Below are 26,561 nucleotides of genomic sequence, written 5' to 3' on the forward strand. Positions count from 1 at the left end.
AAAACAACAACACTGATAGTGAACAAGAGATTTTGAACAATACACATTCTAGTCAGATTTAAATACCCACAGACCTGACCGTTGGAAGTTGTAAAAAAATGCAATTTTTTTTTTTCTGCATGCAGGTTTTCTAAGAACTGAAGAGAGGTTAAAAACGAGAGAACGCCATTCGGTTTTTCAAGCCTGTCTGGTAGTTAGTGATTAATTGGACCCATGATTTAATCCACCTGTATCTGGAGGGAAGCCAGGGTATCGGCATCAACAACAAGGCTGGGCAGCTTGTTCCCCACCCGCCTCTGTGTAAAGACGCGTCACCCATTCTTGGTTTTATTTTCACCTTTCACTATACGTGAAGAATTCCAAAAGGTGCACAAATGCTCCGGAGCTATTCTGTGGTTCAGCGATGTCTCTGGAGCCTCTTGTCACAGTGTGCGACTTCCCTGTGTGTCTCCCCGAACACAGGGTCTGACTGAAGGGGCACTGACCTGCAGGAATGGGAGGAGACCGAGCTGGGACGGTTCTGCCACGTCAGCGAAACTCTGGACCCCGACTTCATCTGCCAAAGAAACAGCAGCGTCAATTAACTCAGCCAGCGAGTTCAACTGTTGCCTCCCTTCTCTCCATCTCTGTGTGTCCCATCTCTTCATAACCCCTCTCCTATCAATCCTACTGTGTTTCATTTACTCTTCCTCACTCTGTCTCCTGTCCGGTTGTCTGCACTTAAAACTGAGGTATTTCCTGTGATCTCCTCTCTCTCGCTGTGTCTCCTGTCCTGTGTGTTTGTTACTGAGGGATTCTCTGTGATCTCCTCTCTCTCGCTGTGTCTCCTGTCCTGTGTGTAAGTATGTTTGTTACTGAGGTATTTCCTGTGATCTCCTCTCTCTCACTGTGTCTCCTGTTCTTCAGTGTTTTAATCCTCTTAAATAATTTAGCTCATTCCTCTCTCACTCACTGCGACTCCTATCCATTCTGTGTTCAGTTCCTCTGACTTGCCTCTTGCATCAGCGCTAGCAATATCATGCATCTATTTAATTTAAAATTATTGATCTGTCACCTTGATAGTTCGATCTCTGCTACAGTTAGCATAGATGGCACAATTAAAAGGACGATGAGCTCAACATCTGTGCGCGTCTAATTAACTGAACCGTACAGAACGTCCTGCCTCAGCTAGTCTCTCGCTGGCGGGGTCGCCCATCGGCTAGGCCACGTCTCCAGGAAATTCTGCGGACTGGACACTGCGGGAGGGTGGGGCTGTGTTTCCACACGAACGCCGGAAATCACTCAGGATCTCCAGAGAGACTCCTGTAGCCTTACAGCATCACAGTCACAGGCCTCAGCATTGCAACTGTATAATATCAAACGCCCAGACACCCTGAGGTGAGGCCGACCAGTCTGAAGTATTACCTGTAAACACCAGGCACACTGGAACCTGACTTCATCGTCCACTTAGCGCAGAGGTGGGGCGGACAGTCAGTTTTCTGGGGAGAAAAAAAACAACACCAGGAATTTAGCATACTGAAAGGATCATGGAGTGATGATCTGGCTGAACCCGCTTGGCTGAGGGCTCCTGGCCAGAGGACGAGGAGGCTGGGTCCCCCCCTGCACAGCGAGGAGGAGTGACCAGGGGGGGCAGCTACACAGGTGGAGACGGGGTGGGAGAGGGACGCGAGGGAGAGAGGGGGATCACGTGCAGTATTGACAGTGTTTCAGGAGAGGAGTCAGGAGTGATTGCTAAAATATCGAGAGCCGAGTCTGACCGAACTAGGGTGTGGCCATCCCTCTCGAACTTTCATCACAAACTCCTGTCTTCCTGCGGTGTCTCTGAGGAAGCTACCATTTTTCATTGGCTAATAAGAGGTGGAAGAGGTGTTAGTGGGACAGCAGGGGGGCGCTCACCCTGTGGTCTGATACCCCAGTATAGTGACGGGGGACACTATACTGTAAACAGGCGCCGTCCTTCGGATGAGACGTAAAACCGAGGTCCTAACTCTCTGTGGTCATTAACAATCCCAGGGTGTTTCTCGAAAAGAGTAGGGGTGTAACCCAGGCGTCCTGGACAAATTTCCCATTGGCCCTTACCAATCATGGCCTCCTAATAACCCCCCTCTCTGAACTGGCTTCATCCCTCTGCTCTCCTCCCCACTGAGAGCTGGTGTGTGGGGAGCGTTCTGGCACACTATGGCTGCCGTCACATCAACCAGGTGGGGGCTGTACATTGGTGGTGGTAGTGGGATTCGTCATACCGAAGGTCGCGCTTCGGGCCGCGGCGATGTTGACGGACTGTCTTGTAGCTGATAAGGGTTTAAATTTCGACTTAAGGAGTTGGCCATCGTTATATTTCGCGAGGTATAATACGGGGGGAAAAAGAACATTTATATGTATCAACCTACTAGTAATACTGGGTGGATGTCACGTTCCCCAAAGTTCAGTGCCTCTCTGTAATAAAGTGCAGCGCTTTGAGTGGAGTGTCCAGAAAAGCGCTATATAAGTGTAAGCAATTATTAATAAGGCCCCTCAGTAGTTGAGATCTCTGTTATACCCATCTAGAAACATGCAATCAGCATGTTATTGATGAAGCAATAGTCACAACATTATTCCACACCTCTAACCCTGCACTAAGGGGCGTGCTTCAGGCTCGGGCCAGGGTGAGAGGCGGGTTATGATGACAGTCATGCTTTCTACACCTTATACTGAGCTCAGAAATGGACCGAGCGGACATCTCACATCTATTGATAGATGTGGTGGTTAGATCTCACATCTACCCACCACATCTATTTTAGATTCCATTCCCACCACTTTATTCCAGTACTGTTTCTCTTCTCTCTGTCCCATTGTCCTCAATATAATACATGAATCCTTGAGCATTGTACCAACGGTCCTCAAAACTGCTGCTATTACCCCAGTGCCAAAGAAGCCTAACATGGCTCTCGACAATCTTAACAACTTTCGCCCCATCTCGAACTTACCCTTTCTGTCTAAAATTCTAGAACGTGCTGTCACACTTCAGTTACATAACCACCTCATGACAAACAACCTTTTCGAACGCCTCCAATCTGGCTTCCGTCAACTTCACAGCACAGAAACCGCCCTAGTCAAAGTCACCAACGACCTCCTAATAGCTTCTGATTCTGGTTCTCTTTCCATACTCATCCTTCTTGATCTCAGTGCTGCCTTTGACACTGTTGACCATAACATCTTGCTTTCTCGTCTCGAGACTGTGTTTGGAGTCTCTGACACTGCCCTCAAATGGTTTAAGTCTTACCTCACTGATCGCTGTCACTTTGTCTCTCTCAGTGGGTACAGGTCTGAAATTGGTCTTGTCAAGTCTGGTGTCCCTCAGGGCTCAATACTGGGCCCCTTGCTCTTCAGCATTTACATGTTCCCACTTGGTCAGCTTTTAAGATCACATGGCCTCAGCTTTCATTTTTACGCTGACGATACTCAAATATACATCCATACCAAACCCGACACTGATGTGGCTGTCTCTATTCTATCTAATTGCATCTCTGACATAAAAATTTGGATGACTCAAAACTTCCTTCATCTTAACTGTGACAAGACTGAAGTCATGCTTATTGGTACCCCCCATCAACTCCGTAAAGCCAGTCCTGTAACCCTGTCTGTAGATGGCTCTGTACTTGAGCTCCAATCAAAATTGAAAAACCTTGGGGTTATATTCGATTCTGGCTTAACATTCGACCCACATGTACAGCATACTGTCAAAACATCTTTTTTTCACCTTAGAAATATCGCAAGACTACGCCCTATGCTATCATTAACTGTGGCTGAAAAGCTGATCAACATATTTGTATTCTCTCGAATTGACTACTGCAATGCTCTGCTCCCTGGGGTATCTAAATCTACTCTGAACAAGCTGCAGTATGTCCAAAATTCAGCAGCCAGAATCCTGACCAGATCTAGTGCAAGTGTTCACATTACTCCTATCCTGGAGTCCTTGCACTGGCTTCTGGTCAAATTCCGCGTAGACTTTAAAATCCTCATGCTCACCTACAAGGCTTTACATGGCTTGGCACCTCAATACCTATCTGAACTTTTATCGCCCTACTCCCCACCTCGCAACCTCCGCTCTTCAAATTCTGCCCTCCTTACTGTCCCCCAAGCCCGTCTACATTGTATGGGCGACAGGGCCTTCTCCTGCTATGCCCCCAAGCTCTGGAACTCCTTGCCCAAGGATATTAGAGAGTCACCTTCTCTAAACTCCTTCAAATCCAGACTCAAAACCCTCCTTTTCAGAAAAGCCTTTACTTAACTGGTTCCATTCTTCACCCCTCTGCTCTTCTTAATACCATCTTCCACGGTCTCCTCTATTGTTATTGTTGTATTGTTGTAATTATAAATGTGTCCTGTCTTGTGAAATTTTCTTATCTATTGTTGTAGTCTTCTTATTTATTGTTATTGTCATCCTGTAAAGCGCTTTGAGAAGCCACCTTTAAAGGCGCTATATAAAATAAAGTTTATTATTATTATTATTATTATTATTATTATTATTATTATTATTATCTCACGAGCAGATCCCTCCGCGTATAAGAAAGGCAACTTGTCTCGGCAAAAATACCACGGATTCACATCCGAAATATGACATAAAGGCAAAATCCCCACACTTGGAATGCAAACGTACCCTAAAAAGGAAACACGGTTTTAAAACCAACTTGATTTTCCCCTGGAGAAACCTTTTTATGGACACACATCGCATCTATTACACATGTATGACTAAATATAAAGATAAAACTTAATATATGAAGTCATGACATATCACACATGACAAAGTCTGGTCCAGAATAAACAGTTTACACTGACCCACCTTTATTTACCCTGGTCACACATTTCTATTAACTGTTTTAATAAGGGTAACAAATGAATATTTGTTTCAATTTGGGATCTACATCTGGGAGCCCTGAAATGTTGGTCAGAGGGGAGAAGCTGATATTCAGACGTGAGAATATATTTAAAAAAAGGATCTGGTGTTGTTTTTCACCTGTCTAATCAAAGCTTGTTCAAAAATTATCTGATCATAGGACACACGAGTTTATAATCATACTCATTCCACTTTTTAACCCCGTATATATGCACAATATGAAACGTATATACACTAAATCTCACGTGTGACTCCCATAATATACATTTCTTTCCGAAAATTAGGAACACTTATTACAATTATCAACCCCCCATGACGAGGCAATATTTCATACCTTTGTTTCTTTGTGGGTTCAAAGTTCTGTCCTGTCGTTTCACACGTAATGTTTTGGTAGTTATCTCAATTTTCCTTTGCAATTATCTCCAAGATCATCCTCAACTTTTTGTAAAACGCTATGCACAACTGATATTTAAAGAAAGTCCTGTACCAAAACGTCTTCGTAGGGAAAGAAAACTTTTTTTTCCTTACGTTAGTTGCTACACGCTTACTCATAAAATCTATTCACCGCCTTTAAAAAAAAAGTTTCGTTTTTTATTGTGGTTCACTGACATTCCTGTCACAATTCTGAGGGACCCCAAATAAAATTCACTTGCAGGTATAAAGACGCCGGCGAGGTTAAGACAGGTATCGAGCCACCTGCGTATCTAACGGACGTTTAAAATAAAAAAAAATGGCGTGTAATGTTGCGAAGGGCTACTGTTTTTTTATAGTTTGTCAATTGTAGGGGACGTGGGCCGCAACAGAAATACTGGTCGGGTGGGAAAAGGTTTATTGATGGTTTATTGTACCGCAACGGTCACAATTGACTCACCAGCAAAGATGGCGCCGAGGCCACATCGACTCCCTCCCGCCCTGCCTCGCACCGAAGCTCGAGCTGCGGAGCGCGACGCCGAACCGCCGGTCCGCGGGCGCGGGCGCCGGACATAGACGTCATAACCCCTTCCGAGGCGCAGGAATTATAGATCACTGTAGTTTCTTCTGGACCCGGGTTAGGGACAGTGTGCCCTCCGTGAGAGTCTTCTGAGGAAGCCAGTGTCTCATGGGTGTCCAGGCTGGGTACCATCTGTCCATCACAGGACACACAGACACACACACTCACACATCCTGGACAGGACACCAGTCCATCACAGGACACACCCACACTCACTCACACACCCTGGACAGGACACCAGTCACTCACAGGACACACACACACTCACACACCCTGGACAGGACAGCAGTCCATCACAGGACACACACACACTCACACGCCCTGGACAGGACACCAGTCCATCACAGGACACACACACCAGGTCCAGTTTTCCCAGAAGCCAATTAGCCCAAAAGCCTGTCTTTGGACCCGGAGAACACAGGGAGACCATGCAGACTCCACACAGACAGTCCCCCCCCCCCCGCGCTGAACCCCTCCGTACAGACGGCCGCACACAGCTCCGTTGTTCCCGATTCCCGAGGTGATCTGTTAAAAGAAGCCGGTGTGTTGCCTCCAGGTGAGGCCCGCAGCCCGACGCCGGTGGTGGTGGTGGTGGCGGCGGCAGAGAACGCGGCGCCGGTGCCGACGACGAGCAGGGCGCCCCCCCCCCCCGGGAGCCCCTCGACGTAGGGGGCCGCGGCCCGCCCCGACGACAGCACCCCCCGATCCGGCAGGCGGCCGGTCTCCCGCAGGGAGAAGACGATGAAGCAGCTGGGGAAAGTGTCTTCCGTCCGAGGTAGGAGCAGCAGGGCTGGGCGTTTTGTTGGAGCGAAGTCCCCCTCCAGATAACCCATGAACCCCGTCTCTACTGTCACTCCAGTCAGGACAGGAGGCTCTACTGTACACAGAAGGGGGTGGGGGTGGGGAACAAGCCCAAGCTGCCCAGCCCTGTGGTTGAAGCCGATACCCTGGCTTCTCTCCAGACACAGCTGGCTGAGCTCCTCCAGTCAGGACAGGAGGCTCTACTGTACACAGAGGGTGGTGGAGGTGGGGAACAAGCCCAAGCCGCCCAGCCCTGTGGTTGAAGCCGATACCCCGGCTTCTCTCCAGACACAGCTGGGTGAGCTCCTCCAGTCAGGACAGGGGGCTCTACTGTACACAGAGGGTGGCGGGGGTGTGGAACAACTCCTTTGTTCGGGGCCTTGGGGCATTCTTGTTGTGAAAGGCGCTATATAAAACAAACTCAATTTAAATTGAATCTTACAGGTTTGGGTTTTTCGGAGATCTTGTCAGAGATCTTGTCTGACATGCCCGTTTCAAAAACGTAACGATAGTCCTCACGCCCGAGCGCCGCCGGTCTGTGACGTAACGTATCCTTACACAACCATGACGGTTTCATCATGGACAGCACGAAAGCCCGAAAAGTGGTCGACGTTTTAATTTGGCAACGCCACGATGGATCCCAGTTTTTTTTTTTATTTTGGAGGCCAAAGAGGACAAAAAAGGAAACGTCCGGAGTGGATCGATGGTCATCTCTGCAGTTGTTCTGATGTTCTGGAAAAAAACAAACAAAAAAAAACGGCTCGCTTGCCCGGTCGTGTAGTGTTTCCACACCCCACGCAAATCAGCTTCTCTTCGCTCCCGGGGGCTCGTCGCCCGCCGCACCCCTCTCACGTGATAGGGGCTTCCCCCGGCTGTGACGTACTTACCCTACCCCCTTCGGCCAACGTCATACCGAAGGTCGGCGATGTTGACGGACTGTCTTGTAGCTGATAAGGGTTTAAATTTCGACTTAAGGAGTTGGCCATCGTTATATTTCGCGAGGTATAATACGGGGGGAAAAATAACATTTATATTTATCAACGTACTAGTAATACTGGGTGGATGTCACGTTCCCCAAAGTTCAGTGCCTCTCTCTAATAAAGTAAAAACGCGACATTAAACTCCGTTCGAAACGGGAGAAATCACCAGGACACGATACAACTGACGTCCGGAAAAGAAAGAAAAAAAGAACTCCTATTCCCATTTGGATTAAGGGAGCCTGTACCTTCACGAGTCCGGGTTGTGAAAACTTCTTATATTAATAATTAATAAGTCTGGACTCTCCACTCAGAGCTCCTCCCAGGTCAGGGGGATCCCCTCCAGCCCCCCCTGGATGATGCTCCAGTCCGCTCAGCACACAGCAGCTCTCAGTGGGGAGGAGAGCAGAGGGATGGAGCCAGTTCAGAGAGGGGGGTGATAAGGAGGCCATGATGGGTCAAGACCAGGGGGGGGAATCAGGCCAGGACACTGGGGTAACACCCCTACTCTTCTCCAGAGACACCCCGGGATTGTTAATGAGCACAGAGAGTCAGGACCTCGGTTTGACGTCTCATCCGAAGGACAGCGCCTGTTTACAGTCCAGTGTCCCCCCTCACTATACTGGGGCATCAGGACCCACACAGACCGCAGGGTGAGAGCGCCCCCTGCTGGCCCCACTCACACCTCTCCCAGCAGCACTCTTAGGGGGGGGGAGGGAAAAAACCAAAAGCTAAACAGATATTTTTTTAAAAAAATTTATTGATGCTTAACAAAAGGTCATCAGTCCAGTCTGGGACCCCTCAGCTTCAGTCCAGTGCAGTCTGGGGTCCCTCAGCTTCAGTCCAGACTGGGGTCCCTCAGCATCGGTCCAGCACAGACTGGGGTCCCTCAGCTTCGGTCCAGTCTGGGGTCCCTCAGCTTCGGTCCAGCACAGACTGGGGTCCCTCAGCTTCGGTCCAGACTGGGGTCCCTAAGCTTCGGTCCAGCACAGTCTGGGGTCCCTCAGCTTCGGTACAGCACAGCCTGAGGTCCCTCAGCTTTGGTCCAGTCCAGTCTGGGGCCTCTCAGCTCCAGTCTAGTGCAGTCTGGGGCCCCTCAGCTCCAGTCCAGTCCAGTCTGGTGTCCCTCAGCTCCAGTGCAGTCCAGTCTGCAGTCCCTCAGCTTCAGACCAGCACAGTCTGGGGTCTCTCAGCTTCAGTCCAGCACAGACTGGGGTCCCTCAGCTTCGGTCCAGCACAGACTGGGGTCCCTCAGCTTCGGTCCAGCACAGTCTGGGGTCCCTCAGCTTCAGTCCAGACTGGGGTCCCTCAGCTTCGGTCCAGCACAGTCTGGTGTCCCTCAGCTCCAGTCCAGTCTAGTGCCTCTCAGCTCCGGTCCAGTCCAGTCTGGTGTCCCTAGGCTCCAGTCCAGTCATCTGGTGTCCCTCAGCTCCAGTCCAGTCCAGTCCAGTCCAGTCCAGTCCAGTCCAGATCTTAGCAGGCACAGAACCAGGAAAGGAACCTGGAAAGAATATTGTTATTGCAGGTGTGAGGGACATAGACACAGACGTCACCATGACATCAAACAGCAAGAGGAGACTCCTCCTTGAATCACAGACATGACCGGGCGGCACCCCCCTGTCTGCTCACCCGCCCCTCCTCTTCCTCTTCTTGTCCTTCCCGGCAGCCTGCTCCTCCTCTCCCTCGCTCTTCCTCTCCTGAGCTACGGTCTCCGCCACCTCCATCGGCTCGTCCTGATCTTCTGTCTCCACCGACACGCAGCTCAGGGACATCAAAAAGACGCATCGGCGCTTCTGAAGCAGAGACAGGAGAGTCACGTTAAGAGTCGGACTGGACACTCCAGTACATGAACACTGCACTGAGAGAGAGAGGGGTTCATACAGACACACTGACTGGACACTCTAGGACATGAACACTGCACTGAGAGAGAGAGGGGTTCATACACACACACTGACTGGACACTCCAGTACATGAACACTGCACTGAGAGAGAGAGGGGTTCATACAGACACACTGACTGGACACTAGACAGGAGTAAAGAGAGGATCAGAGCATCACCCACCTTCTTTTTCTTCTGTCTCACAGGAGGTGGTGATTGGACCTCCTCCAGCTGGAGTCCAAAGAGGGAGAGAGGGGGCAGGAGAGGGACAGCACAGGGAGAGAAAGAGAGAGACAGGTGAGTCAAGTGTCCCAAGAGCACAGAGACTCTGCTGAGATCACACTCGCAGTGAGTGAGCCTGGGTGTAGCCCACTAATACTGACCCACTGGAAACCACAGGACAGAGAGGAGGAGAGAGACACACTGAGGACAGAGAGGAGGAGGAGAGAGACACTGACAGACAGACAGAGAGAGAGACAGAGAGGCAGGGACAGGCAGACAGCAGGACGAGAGAGACACTGACAGACAGGGCTGAAAGAGAGAGAGACACTGAGACCCAGGGACAGACAAGACGGCAAAACTCCACCACAGACAGGACAGGGGGCAGGGTGGGACCAGCACTGACCTCCTTCCTCTCTCCTGCCGGAAGAGCTGTCTCCACCTCCTCTTCATCCTGCAAGTCAAGAGACAGGCTGAGAGAGAGACGGGCTGGCGGGACATCGGCGAACAGAGCTGAAGTCAGAGAGCAGAGGAGACAGGCCCAGCTGGGACAACGCAGGAGAGACAGAGAGACAGACAGGGAGACACACGGAGAGACACAAGGAGAGAGACCCAGCTGGGACAACGCAGGACATACAGAGAGCAGGGAGACACACGGAGAGAGAGAGGAGGGAGGGAGACCTAGCTGGGACAACGCAGGACAGACAGAGAGACAGGCAGGGAGACACACGGAGAGACACAGGGAGAGAGACCTGGCTGGGACAACGCAGGACAGACAGAGAGCAGGGAGACACACGGAGAGACACAGGGAGAGAGGCCCAGCTGGGACAACGCAGGACAGACAGAGAGCAGGGAGACACACGGAGAGACACAGGGAGAGAGACCCAGCTGGGACAACGCAGGACAGACAGAGAGCAGGGAGACACACGGAGAGAGAGAGGAGGGAGGGAGACCTAGCTGGGACAACGCAGGACAGACAGAGAGACAGGCAGGGAGACACACGGAGAGACACAGGGAGAGAGACCCGGCTGGGACAACGCAGGACAGACAGAGAGCAGGGGGACACACGGAGAGACACAGGGAGACAGACCCAGCTGGGACAACGCAGGACAGACAGAGAGCAGGGAGACATGGAAAGACACAGGGAGAGAGACAGGGAGAGAGGGACAGACACAGAGAAAAAGAGAGACTCAGACAGAAGGACAGAAAGACAGAAAGAGAGAAGTACAGATGGACAAAAAGACAGAGAAAAGGACAGAAAGACAGAAAAGGACAGAAAGACGGATGGACAGAAGGACAGATGGACAGAGAAAAGGATAGATAGAGTGATGGATAGAAAGACAGAAAAAGACAGAAAGACAGAAAAGGACAGAAAGACAGATGGACACAGAAAAGAACAGAAAGACAGAAGGACAGAGAAAAGGACAGAAGGACAGGACAGAGAAAAGGACAGATGGACAGAAGGATAGATGGACAGACGGACAGATGGACGGACAGACGGACAGACGGACAGACTCTGCCCCACTTGCCTCGTCAGACATCTCAGCCTCTCTCCTTGCCCTCCGCACCGGGGAGCCCCAGGAGGGGCCTGGCGGGGCCGGGCGGGCGATGGGGGGCAGGACGGGCGGGGGCAGGGGCAGGGGCACCGCCCCGGGCAGCAGGGGGGGCTCGAGGGGCATGGCGGCGAGGAAGGGGGGGCGGCGGGGCGGGGCGGTCAGGGGCCTGAGGGGGCCGGAGGGGGGGGCCGGGGGCGGGGAGCGGAGGGGGCTCTCGGGCGAGGACGGGGGGGACACCGAGCGGAACGAGCCGGGCGAGCCCGAGCGGGACGAGCCGGGCGACCCCGGGAGCTCCAGCTGCAGCTCGGCCGCCCTCTCCAGCTTCTGGACGAGCTCGGGGAGACACGAAGACACCACAGGATTCTGTCCAGCGGGGAGAGGGGGAGACACAACGCAGGGGGGATGAGGAGCACAGACTACGCCTGGACAGGTGAGTGTGTACACTGTGTCCATTGAGAGTGTGGACAGGTGAGTGTGTACAGTGTGTCCAGTGAGAGTGTGGACAGGTGAGTATGTACAGTGTGTCCAGTGAGAATGTGGACAGGTGAGTGTGTCCAGTGTGTCCAGTAAGAGTCCGGACAGGCGAGTGTGTCCAGTGTGTCCAGTAAGAGTGTGGACAGGTGTGTCCAACAGTAAGAAGCTGTCTTACCCTGTAACCCAGCTCAGGGGTGTTAGGGGGTGCTCTGTCTCCTCCCCAGATCTCACCTTCAGGTCGTGTGAAATGCCGGACCACTAGGAGACGCTGGAAACGAGGACACAAGACAAAGGTCAGGTCCACAGAGCTCACTCAATCACTACAACAAGCAGAGACCTCTCGGCCATCAGGACTGTGGGGGTCAGAGTGGGGAGCTGTAGGGTATCGGGAGTTTAGGGGTCAGTGTGGGGAGCTGTAGGGTATCGGGAGTTTAGGGTTCAGTGTGGGGAGCTGTAGGGTATCGGGAGTTTAGGGGTCAGTGTGGGGAGCTGTAGGGTATCGGGAGTTTAGGGGTCAGTGTGGGGAGCTGTAGGGTATCGGGAGTTTAGGGGTCAGTGTGGGGAGCTGTAGGGTAGATGTGGGGCACCGGGCCCACCACAGGGCGGCCGGTCCAGTCTCGCGGAAGGCGACCAGGTGAGACTTACGGAAAAGCACCGGGACTTGGGCCGGGACCTCTCCCGCTGCCAGTCCGGGTTCGGCCTGACCGGTGTGACCTGTGAAGACGCCAAACAGCCCATCTCCGAGACAGCTCTGACCACATAGCCCAGCCCAGTCGTGTCGCGACTAGGGGCCTTGGGCAGTCTCTACAGTGTGTCCAGTGAGAGTGTGGACAGGTGAGTGTTTACAGTGTGTCCAGTAAGAGTGTGGACAGGTGAGTGTGTACAGTGTGTCCAGTGAGAGTCTGGACAGGTGAGTGTGTACAGTGTGTCCAGTGAGAGTGTGGACAGGTGAGGGTGTACAGTGTGTCCAGTGAGAGTCTGGACAGGTGAGTGTGTCCAGTGTGTCCAGTAAGAGTGTGGACAGGTGAGTGTGTACAGTGTGTCCAGTGAGAGTCTGGACAGGTGAGTGTGTACAGTGTGTCCAGTAAGAGTCTGGGACGTTCAGAGGCAATCTGTGCTCTCAGAAGGCTATAATGGACCTGCGACCCTGTCTCTTGAGCCGAGGCGTGTCCTCAGTCAAGATCACCACTGGAAGTGTCTCTCCTCGTCTGGAGGTGTTACCGTGAGACCTGGTCTGTCAAGCGCTTTGCGCTGCTATGTGTGTGAAAGGTGCTCTATCAGTGAAGTTTATTATTATTATTATTATAATACAGCGAGCGCTGCTGGGGGCGGAGAGGCCAGTCGGAGGAGGGCTGGACGCTGGACGCTGGACGGCGGGCGGGAGGGGTGGACTTACGACGCCTCGCCGGGCCCGGGTCCTGCTGCGACCGCGCACGGCCGTGCGGCATCTCTGTCGGTCCATCGTCCTGCCGAGACAAGCAGAGTCACAGAGCGGAGGGGAGGGGGCGGAGCCACACCGCTGGGCGGCTTGTTCCCCACCCCCGCCACCCTCTGTGTACAGAAGAGCCTCCTGTCCTAACTGGAGGAGCTCACCCAGCTGTGTCTGGAGAGAAGCCAGGGTATCGGCTTTGTTCCCCACCCCCACCACCCTCTGTGTACAGTAGAGCCTCCTGTCCTGACTGGAGGAGCTCACCCAGCTGTGTCTGGAGAGGAGCCAGGGTATCGGCTTTGTTCCCCACCCCCACCCCCCTCTGTGTACAGTAGAGCCTCCTGTCCTGAATGGAGAATCTCACCCAGCTGTGTCTGGAGAGAAGCCAGGGTATCGGCTTTGTTCCCCACCCCCACCCCCCTCTGTGTACAGTAGAGCCACCTGTCCTGACTGGAGGAGCTCACCCAGCTGTGTCTGGAGAGGAGCCAGGGTATCGGCTTCAACCACACGGACTGGGCGGCCTGTTCCCCACCCCCACCACCCTCTGTGTAGAGGTGCACCTCCTCTCAATATCTTTTTACAGCACGATCACACCCATAAGAGTGGAGTAACGGTAAAAAAAAAACAACTTATTTCTCCACTTACTTTGTTAGTTCTTGCCAGCGGCGCTTTTGACTGACTTACCGATTTCACGGGGATACTGAAGAGCGATTCTGTTTATTAAGCGCTATATAGTTCTTTCCTCCTCCTCTCTCTTCACTCCTCTGAGCTCACGGGGCTCCGGCGCCGCCCCCCGCTAGAATCCGCCGCTCTGTGACGTCAGGCGGCTCATTGTGACGCCCCCGTGACGTCAGCCCCCGACGCGCTCACGGCTCGGCCGCGAAACAAAAATGGCCGCCATTTTTCGCGGTTGTTTTTTTTGGGGGGGGCGGACATTTTATTTTTCCAACTCTCGGCGGCCAGCCGGGTGTCCCTGTACGACCCCGGTAGTCGCCACCTCGGACAGGCAGGGGAAACGGGTCCAGCTGTTTCCGGCCCAAGGGTGACAAAAGCTGCACTTGAATTTAAAGACAAAATCACGTCGAGGGCGCATTCAGCACCCCCACGTCCAACACGGGTTTCCGTGGGGTGGGGTTCAGTGAAAGTAGCACCCCCCCCGACCCCCAAGTCGAAGAAAGACCAACCTCCACCCCCCTCTAGCGCCCAAGGGCGGACATTTCGGGCCACGCCACGTCCAAAAAACACGGGTCCCCCCCGTCCTGCGGGGAAAAGAGACGCCATTTTCTTTTCCGAGCGCTGCGTGGGACCTCACGACCCCCCCCCCCAAAAAAAACGGGCTTCGCAGACGAGGAAACCCAGGCACGTCGACCTCTCTACAACACCACCCGGCCGTTTCTGTTTCAGACCGTGGGAAAAAAAATAAATAAATAAAATGTCGCCCCTCACCGACCGCCGCGCAAAAAAACACAACTTCACGCTACAGAAACGGCCTGTGTGTGTGTGGGGGGGGGGGGGCACGGGAAAAAAATAAAACCTGCGTGTTTTCGGCAGAGTAAGCTCAGCGGGGAAACTCCCTGAATCTCGGGGTTGCTTCTTGAACCCCGAAAACGACCTTTTCTCTCTCTCTCTCGTTTTCTTGGTGTCTGGGACGTTCACGAACTCCGCCGCGTCGGTGCGATTCCCAGCGGGACGTGAACCCCCCCCCGTGGAGCCACAGCGCCCCCGTGTGGCCGAGAGGACCACCACCCGCAGGGCTGAGCTTTTACTGCCGTGTCCCGCTTTCACTCTGGCGATGAAGGAGGGAATCAAGGAGGAGAATTAATATTGTGATCCACCAGTCCATCACAGGACACACACACACCCTGGACAGGACACCAGTCTTTCACAGGATACCAGTCCATCACAGGACACACACACACCCTGGACAGGACACCAGTCCATCACAGGACACACACACACCCTGGACAGGACACCAGTCCATCACAGGACACACACACACACCCTGGACAGGACACCAGTCCTTCACAGGATACCAGTCCATCACAGTACACACACACCCTGGACAGGACACCAGTCCTTCACAGGATACCAGTCCATCACAGGACACACACACCCTGGACAGAACACCAGTCCATCAAAGGACACACACACCCTAGACAGAACACCAGTCCATCAAAGGACACACATACAAACCCTGGACAGGACAGCAGTCCATCACAGGACACACACACACTCACACACCCTGGACAGGACACCAGTCCATCACAGGACACACACACTCACACATCCTGGACAGGACACCAGTCCATCACAGGACACACACACCCTGGATAGAACACCAGTCCATCACAGGACACACACACCCTGGACAGGACACCAGTCCATCAAAGGACACACATACAAACACTGGACAGGACAGCAGTCCATCACAGGACACACACACTCACACACCCTGGACAGGACACCAGTCCATCACAGGACACACACACACTCAAACACCCTGGACAGGACACCAGTCCAGCACAGGACACACACACTCTGGATAGAACACCAGTCCATCACAGGACACACACACACTCACACACCCTGGACAGGACACCAGTCCATCATAGGATGTTCAGTGCCTCTCTCTAATAAAGTAGAAACGCGACATTAGACTCCGTTCGAAACGGGAGAAATCACCAGGACACGATACACCTTGCTCCGGACGAAGGGAGAAGACCTGTACCTTCACGAGTCCGGGTTGTGAAAACTTCTTCTGGCAGTTCAAAACGTTTCGAAGAGACAACAGCGCTACCCTGTTTTCCATTTCTATCGTGTGTTATTATACAGTCATAAGTATCTGTCCTGATCACAGAGTCCCCCTCTCACTGCCAGGACTGAAGCCCAGTGCAGCACCAATAATAATAATAATTAATAAGTCTGGACCCTCCACTCAGAGCTCTTCCCAGGTCAGGGGGATCCCCTCCAGCCCCCCCAGTGTGCAGCCCCCACCTGGATGATGCTCCAGTCCGCTCAGCACACAGCAGCTCTCAGTGGGGAGGAGAGCAGAGGGATGGAGCCAGTTCAGAGAGGGGGGGGTGATTAGGAGGCCATGATGGGTCAAGACCAGGGGGGGAATCAGGCCAGGACACTGGGGTAACACCCCTACTCTTCTCCAGAGACACCCCGGGATTGTTAACGAGCACAGAGAGTTGGTTTGACGTCTCATCCGAAGGACGGCGCCTGTTTACAGTCCAGTGTCCCCCGTCACTATACTGGGGCATCAGGACCCCCACAGACCGCAGGGTGAGAGCGCCCCCTGCTGGCCCCACTCACACCTCTCCCAGCAGCAGCCTTGGGGGGGGGGGGGGGGAGGGAAAAAACCAAAAGCTAAACAGATTTTTTTTTATTTTTTTTTTATTGATCCTTAACAAAAGAATAAAAATTACAAGCTTCAGTCCAGTCCAGTCTGGTGTCTCTCAGCTCCAGTCCAGTCTGGTGTCCCTCAGCTCCAGTGCAGTCCAGACTGGGGTCCCTCAGCTTCGGTCCAGCACAGTCTGGGGTCCCTCAGCTCCAGTCCAGTCCAGTCTGGGGCCCCTCAGCTCCAGTCCAGTCCAGTCTGGGGCCCCTCAGCTCCAGTCCAGTCCAGTCTGGTGTCCCTCAGCTCCAGTCCAGTCCAGTCTGGGGTCCCTCAGCTTCGGTCCAGCACAGACTGGGGTCCCTCAGCTTCGGTCCAGCACAGTCTGGTGTCCCTCAGCTTCGGTCCAGACTGGGGTCCCTCAGCTTCGGTCCAGCACAGTCTGGGGTCCCTCAGCTTCGGTCCAGCACAGACTGGGGTCCCTCAGCTTCGGTCCAGCACAGTCTGGGGTCCCTCAGCTCCAGTCCAGTCCAGTCTGGTGTCTCTCAGCTCCGGTCCAGTCCAGTCTGGTGTCCCTAGGCTCCTGTCCAGTCCCGTCTGGTGTCCCTCAGCTCCAGTCCAGTCCAGTCCAGTCCAGTCCAGTCCAGTCCAGATCTTAGCCGGCACAGAACCAGGAAAGGAACCTGGAAAGAATATTGTTATTGCAGGTGTGAGGGACACAGACACAGACGTCACCATGACATCAAACAGCAAGAGGAGACTCCTCCTTGAATCACAGACACGACCAGGCGGCGCCCCCCTGTCTGCTCACCTGCACCTCCTCTTCCTCCTCTTGTCCTTCCCGGCAGCCAGCTCCTCCTCTCCCTCGCTCTTCCTCTCCTGAGCTACGGTCTCCATCGGCTCGTCCTGGTCTTCTGGCTCCACCGACACGCAGCTCAGGGAGTTAAGAAGGGCGCACCAGCGCTTCTGAAGCAGAGACAGGAGAGTCACGTTAAGAGTCGGACTGGACACTCCAGTACATGAACACTGCACTGAGAGAGAGAGGGGTTCATACAGACACACTGACTGGACAGTCCAGGACATGAACACTGCACTGAGAGAGAGAGGGGTTCATACAGACACACTGACTGGACACTCCAGTACATTAACACTGCACAGAGAGAGAGAGAGGGGTTCACACAGACACACTGACTGGACACTCCAGGACATGAACACTGCACTGAGAGAGAGAGAGGGGTTCATACAGACACACTGACTGGACACTCCAGGACATGAACACTGCACTGAGAGAGAGAGAGAGGGGTTCATACAGACACACTGACTGGACACTCCAGTACATGAACACTGCACTGAGAGAGAGAGGGGTTCATACAGAAACACTGACTGGACACTCCAGTACATGAACACTGCACTGAGAGAGAGGGGTTCACACAGACACACTGACTGACTGGACACTCCAGTACATGAACACTGCACTGAGAGAGAGAGGGGTTCATACAGACACACTGACTGGACACTCCAGTACATGAACACTGCACTGAGAGAGAGAGGGGCTCATACACACACACTGACTGGACACTCCAGTACATGAACACTGCACTGAGAGAGAGAGAGAGGGGTTCACACAGACACACTGACTGGACACTCCAGGACATGAACACTGCACTGAGAGAGAGAGGGGTTCACACAGACACACTGACTGGACACTCCAGTACATGAACACTGCACTGAGAGAGAGAGAGAGGGGTTCACACAGACACACTGACTGGACACTCCAGTACATGAACACTGCACTGAGAGAAAGAGGGATTCATACACACACACTGACTGGACACTCCAGGACATGAACACTGCACTGAGAGAGAGAGAGGGGTTCATACAGACACACTGACTGGACACTCCAGTACATGAACACTGCACTGAGAGAGAGAGAGAGGGGTTCATACAGACACACTGACTGGACACTCCAGGACATGAACACTGCACTGAGAGAGAGAGGGGTTCATACAGACACACTGACTGGACACTCCAGGACATGAACACTGCACTGAGAGAGAGAGGGGTTCATACAGACACACTGACTGGACACTCCAGGACATGAACACTGCACTGAGAGAGAGAGGGGTTCATACAGACACACCGACTGGACACTTCAGGACATGAACACTGCACTGAGAGAGAGAGAAGGGTTCATACAGACACTGGACACTGGACAGGAGTAAAGAGAGGATCAGAGCATCACCCACCTTATTTTTCTTCTGTCTCACAGGAGGTGGTGATTGGACCTCCTCCAGCTGGAGTCCGAGGAGGGAGAGAGGGGGCAGGAGAGGGACAGCACAGGGAGAGAAAGACAGAGACAGGTGAGTCAAGTGTCCCAAGAGTACAGAGACTCTGCTGAGATCACACTCGCAGGGAGTGAGCCTGGGTGTAGCCCACTAATACCGACCCACTGGACACCACAGGACAGAGAGGAGGAGGAGGAGAGAGACACACTGCCTGGACACCACAGGACAGAGAGGAGGAGGAGGAGAGAGACACACTGCCTGGACACCACAGGACAGAGAGGAGGAGGAGAGAGACACACTGAGGACAGAGAGGAGGAGGAGAGAGACACTGACAGACAGGGCTGAAAGAGAGAGAGACAGAGAGGCAGGGACAGGCAGACAGCAGGCCGAGAGAGACACTGACAGACAGGGCTGAAAGAGAGAGAGACAGAGAGGCAGGGACAGGCAGATAGCAGGCCGAGAGAGACACTGACAGACAGGGCTGAAAGAGAGAGAGACAGAGAGGCAGGGACAGACAGACAGCAGGCCGAGAGAGAGACACTGACAGACAGGGCTGAAAGAGAGAGAGACACTGAGACCCAGGGACAGACAAGACGGCGAAACTCCACCACAGACAGGACAGGGGGCAGGGTGGGACCAGCACTGACCTCCTTCCTCTCTCCTGCCGGAGGAGCTGTCTCCACCTCCTCTTCCTCCTGCAAGTCAAGAGACAGGCTGAGAGAGAGACGGGCTGGCGGGACATCGGCGAACAGAGCTGAAGGCAGAGAGCCGTGGAGACAGGCCCAGCTGGGACAACGCAGGACAGACAGAGAGCAGGGAGACACAGGGAGGGAGACCCAGCTGGGACAACGCAGGACAGACAGAGAGCAGGGAGACACACGGAGAGACACAGGGAGAGAGACAGGGAGAGAGGGACAAACACAGAGACTCAGACAGAAGGACAGAAAGACAGAAAGAGAGAAGTACAGACGGACAAAAAGACAGAGAAAAGGACAGATGGACTGATGGACAGAAAGAGAGAAAAGGACAGAAAGACAGATGGACTGAAGGACAGATGGACAGAGAAAAGAACAGAAAGTCAGAAGGACAGATGGACAGAGAAAAGAACAGAAAGACAGAAGGACAGTGAAAGGGACAGATGGACAGAAGGAAAGATGGACAGAGAAAAGGACAGAAGGACAGAGGGACAGATGGACAGACAGACAGATGGACGGACAGACAGATGGACAGAGAAAAGAACAGAAAGTCAGAAGGACAGATGGAAAAAGAAAAGAACAGAAAGACAGAAGGACAGTGAAAGGGACAGATGGACAGAAGGAAAGATGGACAGAGAAAAGGACAGAAGGACAGATGGATAGAAAGATAGAAGGATAGACGGACAGACGGACAGAAAGACAGATGGACAGAAGGACAGATGGACAGAGAAAAGAACAGAAAGTCAGAAGGACAGATGGAAAGAGAAAAGAACAGAAAGACAGAAGGACAGTGAAAGGGACAGATGGACAGAAGGAAAGATGGACAGAGAAAAGGACAGAAGGACAGATGGATAGAAAGATAGAAGGATAGAAGGACAGACAGACAGAAAGACAGACGGACAGATGGACAGATGGACAGAGAAAAGAACAGAAAGACAGACGGACAGATGGACAGAGAAAAGAACAGAAAGTCAGAAGGACAGATGGACAGAGAAAAGAACAGAAAGACAGAAGGACAGTGAAAGGGACAGATGGACAGAAGGAAAGATGGACAGAGAATAGGACAGCAGGACAGATGGACAGAAGGACAGACAGACAGACAGACAGACGGATGGACAGACAGACAGACAGACAGACGGACAGACAGACAGACAGACAGACAGACAGATGGACAGACGGACAGACAGATGGACAGACGGACAGACAGACAGACAGATGGACGGACAGACAGACAGACAGACAGACGGACAGACTCTGCCCCACTTGCCTCGTCAGACATCTCCGCCTCTCTCCTTGCCCTCCGCACCGGGGAGCCCCAGGAGGGGCCTGGCGGGGCCGGGCGGGCGATGGGGGGCAGGACGGGCGGGGGCAGGGGCAGGGGCACCGCCCCGGGCAGCAGGGGGGGCTCGAGGGGCATGGCGGCGAGGAAGGGGGGGCGGCGGGGCGGGGCGGTCAGGGGCCGGAGGGGGGGGCCGGGGGCGGGGGGCGGAGGGGGCTCTCGGGCGAGGACGGGGGGGACACCGAGCGGAACGAGCCGGGCGAGCCCGAGCGGGACGAGCCGGGCGACTCTGGGAGCTCCAGATGCAGCTCGGCCGCCCTCTCCAGCTTCTGGACGAGCTCGGGGAGACACGAAGACACCTCGGGATTCTGTCCAGCGGGGAGAGGGGGAGACACAACGCAGGGGGGATGAGACTACGCCTGGACAGGTGAGTGTGGACAGTGAGAGTGTGGACAGGTGAGTGTGGACAGTGTGTCCAGTGAGAGTGTGGACAGGTGAGTGTGGACAGTGTGTCCAGTGAGAGTCTGGACAGGTGAGTGTGGACAGTGTGTCCAGTGAGAGTCTGGACAGGTGAGTGTGTCCAGTGTGTCCAGTGAGAGTCTGGACAGGTGAGTGTGTACAGTGTGTCCAGTAAGAGTCTGGACAGGTGGGTGTGTCTCTACAGTGTGTCCAGTAAGAGTCTGGACAGGCGAGTGTGTCCAGTGTGTCCATTAAGAGTCTGGACAGGCGAGTGTGTCCAGTGTGTCCAGTAAGAGTGTGGACAGGTGTGTCCAACAGTAAGAAGCTGTCTTACCCTGTAACCCAGCTCAGGGGTGTTAGGGGGTGCTCTGTCTCCTCCCCAGATCTCACCTTCAGGCCTGCTGAAATGCCGGACCACTAGGAGACGCTGGAAACGAGGACACAAGACAGAGGTCAGGTCCACAGAGCTCACTCAATCACTACAGCAAGCAGAGACCTCTCGGCCATCAGGACTGTGGGGGTCAGTGTGGGGAGCTGTAGGGTATCGGGAGTTTAGGGGTCAGTGTGGAGCTGTAGGGTATCGGGAGTTTAGGGGTCAGTGTGGGGAGCTGTAGGGTATCGGGAGTTTAGGGGTCAGAGTGGGGAGCTGTAGGGTATCGGGAGTTTAGGGGTCAGTGTGGGGAGCTGTAGGGTATCGGGAGTTTAGGGGTCAGTGTGGGGAGCTGTAGGGTATCGGGAGTTTAGGGGTCAGAGTGGGGAGCTGTAGGGTATCGGGAGTTTAGGGGTCAGTGTGGGGAGCTGTAGGGTATCGGGAGTTTAGGGGTCAGTGTGGGGAGCTGTAGGGTATCGGGAGTTTAGGGGTCAGTGTGGGGAGCTGTAGGGTATCGGGAGTTTAGGGGTCAGTGTGGGGAGCTGTAGGGTAGATGTGGGGCACCGGGCCCACCACAGGGCGGCCGGTCCAGTCTCGCGGAAGGCGACCGGGTCAGACTTACGGAAAAGCACCGGGATTTGGGCCGGGACCTCTCCCGCTGCCAGTCCGGGTTCGGCCTGACCGGTGTGACCTGTGAAGACGCCAAACAGCCCATCTCCGAGACAGCTCTGACCACATAGCCCAGCCCAGTCGTGTCGAGACTAGAGGCCTTGGGCAGTCTCTACAGTGTGTCCAGTGAGAGTGTGGACAGGTGAGTGTGTACAGTGTGTCCAGTGAGAGTCTGGACAGGTGAGTCTCTACAGTCTGTCCAGTGAGAGTCTGGACAGGTGAGTGTGTACAGTGTGTCCAGTGAGAGTGTGGACAGGTGAGTGTGTACAGTGTGTCCAGTGAGAGTGTGGACAGGTGAGTGTGTACAGTGTGTCCAGTGAGAGTCTGGACAGGTGAGTGTGTCCAGTGTGTCCAGAAAGAGTCTGGACAGGTGAGTCTCTACAGTCTGTCCAGTGAGAGTCTGGACAGGTGAGTGTGTACAGTGTGTCCAGTGAAAGTGTGGACAGGTGAGTGTGTACAGTGTGTCCAGTGAGAGTGTGGACAGGTGAGTGTGTACAGTGTGTCCAGTGAGAGTCTGGACAGGTGAGTCTCTACAGTGTGTCCAGGAAGAGTGTGGGACGTCCAGAGGCAATCTGTGCTCTCAGAAGGCCATAATGGACCTGCAGCTTGGTTTTCCTCGGACCCGCGACCCTGTCTCTTGAGCCGAGACGTGTCCTCAGTCAAGATCACCACTGGAAGTGTCTCTCCTCGTCTGGAGGTGTTACCGTGAGACCTGGTCTGTCAAGCGCTTTGCGCTGCTATGTGTGTGAAAGGTGCTCTATCAGTGAAGTTTATTATTATTATTATTATTATAATACAGCGAGCACTGCTGGGGGCGGAGAGGCCAGTCGGAGGAGGGCTGGACGCTGGACGCTGGACGGCGGGCGGGAGGGGTGGACTTACGACGCCTCGCCGGGCCCGGGTCCTGCTGCGACCGCGCACGGCTGTGCGGCATCTCTGTCGGTCCATCGTCCTGCCGAGACAAGCAGAGTCACAGAGGGGAGGGGAGGGGGCGGAGCCACACAGCTGGGCGGCTTGTTCCCCACCCCCGCCCCCCTCTGTGTATAGAAGAGCCTCCTGTCCTGACTGAAGGACCTCACCCAGCTGTGGCTGGAGAGAAGCCAGGGTATCGGCTTCAACCACAGGGCTGGGCGGCTTGTTCCCCACCCCCACCACCCTCTGTGTACAGTAGAGCCTCCTGTCCTGACAGGAGGAGCTCACCCAGCTGTGTCTGGAGAGGAGCCAGGTTATCAGCTTTGTTCCACACCCCCGCCACCCTCTGTGTAGAGAAGAGCCTCCTGTCCTGACTGGAGGAGCTCACCCAGCTCTGTCTGGAGAGGAGCCAGGGTATCAGCTTTGTTCCACACCCCCGCCACCCTCTGTGTACAGAAGAGCCTCCTGTCCTGACTGGAGGAGCTCACCCAGCTGTGTCTGGAGAGAAGCCAGGGTATCGGCTTCAACCACAGGGCTGGGCAGCTTGTTCCCCACCCCCACCACTCTCTGAGTAGAGGTGCACCTCCTCTCAATATCTTTTTACAGCACGATCACACCCATAAGAGTTGAGTAACGGTAAAAAAAACAACTTATTTCTCCACTTATTTTGTTATTTCTCACTTTTGACTGACTTACCGATTTCACGGGGATTCTGAAGAGCGTTTCTGAAGCTGAAACTAACGATCTAAGTCGAAGTAACTTTATTGGAAGAAACACGTGTTTAGAAAAGACTATATAGCGCTTTCCTCCTCTTCTCTCTTCACTCCTCTGAGCTCATGGGGCTCCGGCGCCGCCCCCCGCTAGAATCCGCCGCTCTGTGACGTCAGGCGGCTCATTGTGACGCCACCGTGACGTCACCCCCGACGCGCTCACGGCTCGGCCGCGAAACAAAAATGGCCGTCATTTTTCACGGTTGTTGTTTTTTTTGGGTGGACATTTTATTTTTCCCAACTCTCGGCGGCCAGCCGGGTGTCCCTGTACGACCCCGGTAGTCGCCACCTCGGACAGGCAGGGGAAACGGGTCCAGCTGTTTCCGGCCCAAGGCTTACAAAAGCTGCACTTGAATTTAAAGACAAAATCACGTCGAGGGCGCATTCAGCACCCCCACGTCCAACACGGGTTTCCGTGGGGTTTGGTTCAGTGAAATTAGACCCCCCCCGCCGACCCCCAAATCAAAGAAAGACCAAACTCCACCCCCCTCTAGCGCCCAAGGGCGGAAATTTCGGGCCACGCCACGTCCAAAAAACACGGGTTCCCCCCCGTCCTGCGGGGAAAAGAAACGTCATTTTCTTTTCCGAGCGCTGCGTGGGACCTCACGACCCCCCCCCCCCCCAAAAAAAAAACGGGCTTCGCAGACGAGGAAACCCAGGCACGTCGACCTCTCTACAACACCACCCGGCTGTTTCTGTTTCAGACCGTGGGAAAAAAATAAATTAAATTTCGCCCTTCACCGACCGCCGCGCAAAAAAACACAACTTCACGCTACAGAAACGGCCTGTGTGAGGGGGGGCACGGGAAAAAAATAAAACCTGCGTGTTTTCGGCAGAGTAAGCTCAGCGGGGAAACTCCCTGAATCTCGGGGTTGCTTCTTGAACCCCGAAAACGACCTTTTTTCTCTCTCTCGTTTTCTTGGTGTCTGGGACGTTCACGAGCTCCGCCGCGTCGGTGCGATTCCCAGCGGGACTTGAACATAACCCCCCCCGTGGGGCCACAGCGCCCCCGTGTGGCCGAGAGGACCACCACCCGCAGGGCTGAGCTTTTACTGCCGTGTCCCGCTTTCACTCTGGCGATGAAGGAGGGAATCAAGGAGGAGAATTAATATTGTGATCCACCAGTCCATCACAGGACACACACACACCCTGGACAGGACAGCATTCCTTCACAGGATACCAGTCCATCACAGTACACACACACACCCTGGACAGGACAGCAGTCCATCACAGGACACACACACCCTCACACACCCTGGACAGGACACCAGTCCATCACAGGATGTTCAGTGCCTCTCTCTAATAAAGTAGAAATGCGACATTAAACTCAGTTCGAAACGGGAGAAATCACCAGGACACGATACACCTTGCTCCGGACGATGGGAGAAGACCTGTACCTTCACGAGTCCGGGTTGTGAAAACTTCTTCTGCCAGTTCAAAACGTTTCGAAGAGACAACAGCGCTACCCTGTTTTCCATTTCTATCGTGTATTATTATACAGTCATAAGTATCTGTACTGATCACAGAGTCCCCCTCTCACTGCCAGGACTGAAGCCCAGTGCAGCACGAATAATAATAATAATGAATAAGTCTGGACCCTCCACTCAGAGCTCTTCCCAGGTCAGGGGGATCCCCTCCAGCCCCCCCAGTGTGCAGCCCCCACCTGGATGATGCTCCATTCCGCTCAGCACACAGCAGCTCTCAGTGGGGAGGAGAGCAGAGGGATGGAGCCAGTTCAGAGAGGGGGGTGAGAAGGAGGCCATGATGGGTCAAGACCAGGGGGGGAATCAGGCCAGGATAGTGGGGTAACACCCCTACTCTTCTCCAGAGACACCCCGGGATTGTTAATGAGCACAGAGAGTCAGGACCTTGGTTTGACGGCGCCTGTTTACAGTCCAGTGTCCCCGTCACTATACTGGGGCATCAGGACTCACACAGACCACAGGGTGAGAGCGCCCCCTGCTGGCCCCACTCACACCTCTCCCAGCAGCAACTTTGGGGGGGGGGGGAGGGAAAAAACCAAAAGCTAAATAGATTTTTTTTAAAAAAATTTTATTGATGCTTAACAAAAGAACAAAAATTACAAGCTTCAGTCCAGACTGGGGTCTGGGGTCCCTCAGCTTCAGTCCAGTCCAGTTTGGGGCCCCTCAGCTTCAGTCCAGTCCAGTCTGGGGCCCCTCAGCTCCAGTGCAGTCCAGACTGGGGTCCCTCAGCTTCGGTCCAGCACAGTCTGGGGTCCCTCAGCTTCAGTCCAGACTGGGGTCCCTCAGCTTAGGTCCAGCACAGTCTGGGGTCCCTCAGCTCCAGTCCAGTCCAGTCTGGTGTCTCTCAGCTCCGGTGCAGTCCAGTCTGGTGTCTCTCAGCTCCGGTCCAGTCCAGTCTGGTATCCCTAGGCTCCAGTCCAGTCCAGTCTGGTGTCCCTCAGCTCCTGTGCAGTTCAGTCTGGGGCCCCTCAGCTTCAGTGCAGTCCAGTCTGGCGTCCCTCAGCTCCACTCCAGTCCAGTCCAGTCCAGTCCAGTCCAGATCTTAGCTGGCACAGAACCAGGAAAGGAACCTGGAAAGAATATTGTTATTGCAGGTG

General features: G+C 54.0%; 1 long non-coding RNA gene across 1 annotated transcript; it reads right to left on the reverse strand.

Moving 5' to 3' along the window:
• Positions 1 to 435: 435 nt before the first annotated feature.
• On the reverse strand, positions 436 to 5,796 carry LOC148664285 (uncharacterized). Its single transcript, XR_015937150.1, has 3 exons — positions 5,748 to 5,796; positions 1,405 to 1,478; positions 436 to 556 (listed from the first exon to the last, which is right to left on the reverse strand). It is a non-coding gene; the product is annotated as an uncharacterized LOC148664285 (long non-coding RNA).
• Between the last annotated feature and the right edge of the window lie 20,765 nt (positions 5,797 to 26,561).

The sequence above is a fragment of the Lepisosteus platostomus genome, chromosome 5 (genome assembly GCF_059453375.1).
Source record: "Lepisosteus platostomus isolate fLepPlt1 chromosome 5, fLepPlt1.hap1, whole genome shotgun sequence".
Classification (NCBI taxonomy): domain Eukaryota; kingdom Metazoa; phylum Chordata; class Actinopteri; order Semionotiformes; family Lepisosteidae; genus Lepisosteus; species Lepisosteus platostomus.